This window comes from Akebia trifoliata, chromosome 5, assembly GCF_017979445.1.
Source record: "Akebia trifoliata isolate Shusen 1 chromosome 5, ASM1797944v1, whole genome shotgun sequence".
In the NCBI taxonomy this organism is placed as follows: Eukaryota; Viridiplantae; Streptophyta; class Magnoliopsida; order Ranunculales; family Lardizabalaceae; genus Akebia; species Akebia trifoliata.
The window spans coordinates 8,971,133-8,976,363 of record NC_141379.1 but is presented as its reverse complement, the minus strand read 5'-3'; the positions used below and the strand labels follow the sequence as shown (position 1 = coordinate 8,976,363).

At 36.7% G+C, this 5,231-nt stretch overlaps 1 pseudogene across 1 annotated transcript; it reads right to left on the bottom strand.

The window, feature by feature from the left end:
• Positions 1-1,280: 1,280 nt before the first annotated feature.
• On the bottom strand, positions 1,281-4,921 carry LOC147401407 (phosphatidylinositol 4-kinase gamma 7 pseudogene; annotated as a pseudogene). Its single transcript, XR_015178469.1, has 2 exons — positions 4,722-4,921; positions 1,281-3,879 (listed from the first exon to the last, which is right to left on the bottom strand). The product of XR_015178469.1 is annotated as a phosphatidylinositol 4-kinase gamma 7 pseudogene (transcript).
• Positions 4,922-5,231: the final 310 nt, after the last annotated feature.

The following is a 5,231-nucleotide window of genomic DNA, read 5'->3' as shown; positions in this document are numbered from 1 at the left end:
GAAAAAAAAAACAAGTAACACTTCAAACACATCATTTCATTTCAATAACTATACATTGAGCCCTTTTGATAGGGACAAATGGCAATAAAATACAAAACAAGACCTATCAGAGGGATTGGATTGCCACATCTTCATATCAAAATTAATATGCTCTTATATTCCTTTACACTTTCAATCAAATCAAGTTACTCACCAAACAAAAAGATAAGTGACCATCACCAACTAACCCTATCTATCTATCTATCTATCTATCTATTATTATTATTATTATTATTATTATTATTATTATTATGTAGGGGTATCTCACATCTCTTTCGGGATATTACACGTTGGACCCCACAAAAATTTCCCAACTACGAGCAATAGAGTACAATATTTCTATTATTTTCATTTCTAAGATAGTCAAATTTTGAAAATAGGAGCCATGTATCATTTATTTATGTCTTTTATTCCATTTGTTAGATAAAATCATAATCTAACTATTAGAATATAAGTTGTCATTTTGAAATCATATAAATAATAATGTATGAGACAATTTTAAGTAATTGGATTTTATTTTTTTTTAAGATTTGAGAGTGATTGGAAGAGATGTTTACAAAGATTTAGACATCAAAACCTTAATGTTCTTTGATTTGATATTTTTATTATTTTTCACATATCAAGTTGATCAAAAAGTTATCTCGAAAAATCTTTTCATCAATGAACATCCAAGGGTATAGATCTAATGACAATAGTAAGCTTACCTAACGATATCATTTTTCTAAGTGTCGTGTGGGGTTTGCCATTTAAATGTGTCCCAATCCCACCTAGAAAAATATGGACGTGCAATAATGATGTCGACTACTTGATCCAAGGAATTTTTCTCGTAAAATGTTTTCAAATGAAAAACAGTAATTTACCATTTTCAGAATTAAAATGAACAATCTATTGTTTTTCATATTTTTTTGACTTTTTATCTAATGGTTTGGTTTCCACCTAAAAAGAACCTTCAAACAAGCATAGTTTCAAGAGGCCAATTCGGTAACAAGCACAGCAAAATATTAACAACCCAGAATTCATTATTTCGACAACAATCCTGATTTCTGAGGAGAGGTTCTTCAGTTTATGGGAACAAGACGTAAATTGGATTCAGCAAACTAAAATCCTACAAGATATCAAGAAAAATCATATTGCAACCCATGAATTGGCATAACCTGCAAAACCCCAATTTTGATCGAAGTGTACCGACTTAAACTCTAAAAGACAGTATTTGAAATTTGAGGAACAACAACTGCCCTCGAAACTAATTTTTTGTATGTGTAATTAATATCAGTGACAGACACATAACAAGCCTTTCTCCCAATGTATAATAAGAATTTAAACATTAAAACAACAAACAAATTATAACAGAAATAGAACACATTACTACAAAAGAAATAAAACACATTACAAATCCATATAAGCTTACATTATGATTTACATCAACTTTTTTTTGTCTTTGAAGGAGAGATTTTATTCTACTAATCAGTTCTACAAGTGCATAAGCAGATCAAAGTGGGGGAAAAGAATGATTAAAGAAACCACACAATCACTTAGCTGATGATTACTGACTCTCATTGTCGAACGAAACTCTTAAGAATATTTATATCTTCCTCCAACCAAAACCTTCTCACTCCCCACATCATGCATGTTCTATTTTTCTTCACCTTTGGTCAGTCTATATACATCGAACGGACAATAAACCATCTCAAAATTTGCATGAAGTCCCCAACCTCTGCCTCTGTCCAACACCCATGGATTTTCGGCTCGTAAATGCAGGACATAGCAACTCCTGGAACTTCTTGAGGAACAATGTCCACTCCCCCTCCTCCATATCCGCCAGCTTTACAAAGCTCACAATCCCAGGAAGTTGTTCATCTGCACTCCTGTTCCCCGATAACTTGCCTGCTACATAATTGCCTTCTGGTTTCACGCCCTTGAACCACCGATTCTTCTCGCCCACACTAGTATTCTTCAATGACATGGAGAGCTTTGAAACTATTGGAACCTTGGTTTGAGTCGACGGGCCTTCAAATAGTTCCCATACTGGCTCCTCTTCACCTTCACTCTCTTCCTCCTCGATTCCCTCCACTAGTTTAGAGAGTAGGTTTCGCCCATTCCCAACCCTGAAACCAAAATGTAATGGTTCTTTGGTCATGAAATCATTAGCCACCTTAGGTGTAGAACCCAGTTTTACTTCCTCAAAGTCCAAGTCAAATTGAAATTCTTCTTCATCTTCTACTCCAACTCTTGGAGAGAATGCCTCCCTCTCTACCATTATAAGCCTCCTTGCCTCGATACATATAATCTCGAGTTCACTTGGCTCCTCCTCACAACCCCTAAACTCCCTACTCATCATCTCACCAATCCTAGAAAGGCAGAGCCCACGGGTTGCTGCCTACTTGAGGAAAATGGTGCAAAGAACCAATACACGGAGACATGCCTCCCGAATCATGGGCAGCTCCATTCGAAGCATCTCAGAATCCTTAAACGGATCAAGACGAGCTATATACTCGAGCTCGTCCTCTGAGAAGGGAATCGATGCTTGTGGCCAATGTATCCACTCAAAGTATGGATCTTCCAAGTTCTCGGGCAGGCAAAGACCATGATCAATTGGTATAAGCTCCACCTGACCAAACATGCCAACCCCATCAAGCTTCCTAACTAGAAGGTTTCCAGCATGCCTGTCTGTGTTGAAGATCCTAACATCCAATATTCCTATCCTATGCACCGCGGCAACGGGGAAGCTTGAGGTCCCGTAATCACTGGCATCAAAGTCATGAGGAATGAACTGCTGAAACGATGCAATTTTGCTAACTTGCTTCCGCTCATGAGGTTTATTACCATTTATTCCTTCATTAAGGTTGAAAATTGAGTGTGTGATCTTAACAAGGGCAGTAGGGGGCACGTTAGCAAAGTGATCGTGATCAAGAAGGTAAGCTGTGACTTCTCTGAACCTCGTCTCACCAACTCTTACAGATCGTTTAAGGCCCGGTTGGCCAAGAGCTTTCCCGACAAATCCTTTCGGATTGTTTGGTGCAAAAGGTTCTTCATCCGTCGACTTCACAATAGCGACACTTTCACCTCTATTGTTTCTAAAATAGTAAGCGCCCCCAAGCCCACTATGAACAAGGGTTGGATCGACACCAATGTTAATACCCTTAACAACATCTTTCACCACTCGTTTTATTCTAGCAAAGCGAACTGAACACCCTAATATTTCAATCACATCGCTCCCATCTCTCTGTTGAAGATCCTTCCCATTAGGCAACAAGCACGGGGTTGATGAGCTTCTATGTAAAAAATTCCTTGTAAGAAGAAGTGGGGAATCATTTCGAATGGCACTAAGATCATTTTTCAACACGAGATCTCCAAACGTCAATGAGCTTTCCTCAGTCAGGACATTGAGGGCCAATTGCAACCTCCTTTCCACAGTATGGGCATTGTCCCGTCGATCTAACTCTATCCCCAAAACACACCCCGTGTCAGTTTGCACAAAAACCTGCCTCCTCCCAGCAATTTTTCTCTCCACTCTCTTGTTCCCATGGTAGTCTCCATTAATGGGGGGGATTGAGAAGTGAAACAGCCATCTGGGCTTGAACACTGCTGTCGAAATTAGGAGGCATTAAAGGAAGGCAAATGCCAGTGGTTTTGAGGCCAGCAGAAGAGGTCGTTGCAGACAATAGAGGACAACTTCTTCTTCTTCTTCTTCTTCTCCCTCGGGCAGAAATGTAAGCGAGAATTACGTGTTTTCAGATAAATCATTTGTCACTTCGTAAGAATTTGAATTTCGTCCGCATCTCTCATATCAGAAAGAACCACATGGAGTTTGGAGACAGAGAAGGAGATGTAAATATCCCACTACATTGATGAAGCCATCAAATATGTGTTAAGGACTCAATTTGGAAATATTGGTTGAAAGAGGAAAAAAAACACAAAACTAAGATTAATTCGAAAAAGTAAACATAACTCCTGACTTTTCTTCATTAACAAGAATGCAAAAATAACTTCTTTTATTTAAAAGAACATCTTGAGAAAAACTAAAATAATATTTTATCGCTTTTGTTGCAAGTCACATAAATTGGATAAGCATAAAATGGTAGGTACATATGTTCTTCAGAGTCTAGACAGTGAGAGATCTTATAAAAAATTAACCAAACTAAGGGAAAAATCATAATTTTTTCAACCAAAAAAAAATGTCGAAGAGAAAAAAACAGATTATAAAGAAACGATTCAGATTCAAATCAAATCTCAACATGAATAACAATTTTAAGCAGTTTTTATCCATCAAATATGCCAACGATTCAGAATCACAGAAAAATGTTATTTTTCATCGAGAGTGGATCAAACTTCGACAATCTAATGAAAATTTCTGTTCTAATGGATTCAACTAAAATCAGAACTCATTAAAAACAGGCTTACTGATAATAATAAAAAATATATGTAATCGAATAATCAAAGTTTCAATCGATCATAAAGAAAACCTCAATATTCCCACCAAAAATTAAGTCCAGAAACAAATGTGCAAAAACCTAAAACACTAATAAAGTCATGTCGAATAGAGTATATGAGTAAAGTCGACGATTGAAGCAAACTAATTCGAAAAGTAATTCAAGTACAATGTGATTTAGCTCTCAAGAACACTACTACGAAACGAAGTTTGAATCAATCCTGGAATCAACGAAACAAAGAAATTAACTCACCAGATTGCGAGATCTGCAAAGAACGCGAGGATGAACACGATCATTTATCGACGGCTTCGATCAAAGATACAGAAGATCCAATGGCTGAGATTCAATCGAACTGTCGCCTCTGCTATTGCTCTCACACGGCTATAAGTATTTTTTTTTAACTCGAATCGAATTAACCGTAGTTAGATGACTCTCTCTCTCTCTCTCTCTTCGAATCGAACAATCAAGACCGTACGATGAGGACCTTTAAAAAACAATAAGGATAATGCTGAAGTAACATTATAATGTAATCATGACCGTTGATTATTTTATCTTTGAATTTTGTACGGAGTGCCAGTTAGGTATGACGTGGTGATAAGTCATTAGGTGAAGTCATTGTCAAACACGTAATATTTGACTGGGAATATTTATCTTTTTCGAGAACACCAAATATTAAATTTTTGTGAAATGTCAAAATTACCCTTTGAAATCAATAAAACATTTAATAGTAAGAAATTGCGCTTTATACAAATTCAACAATAG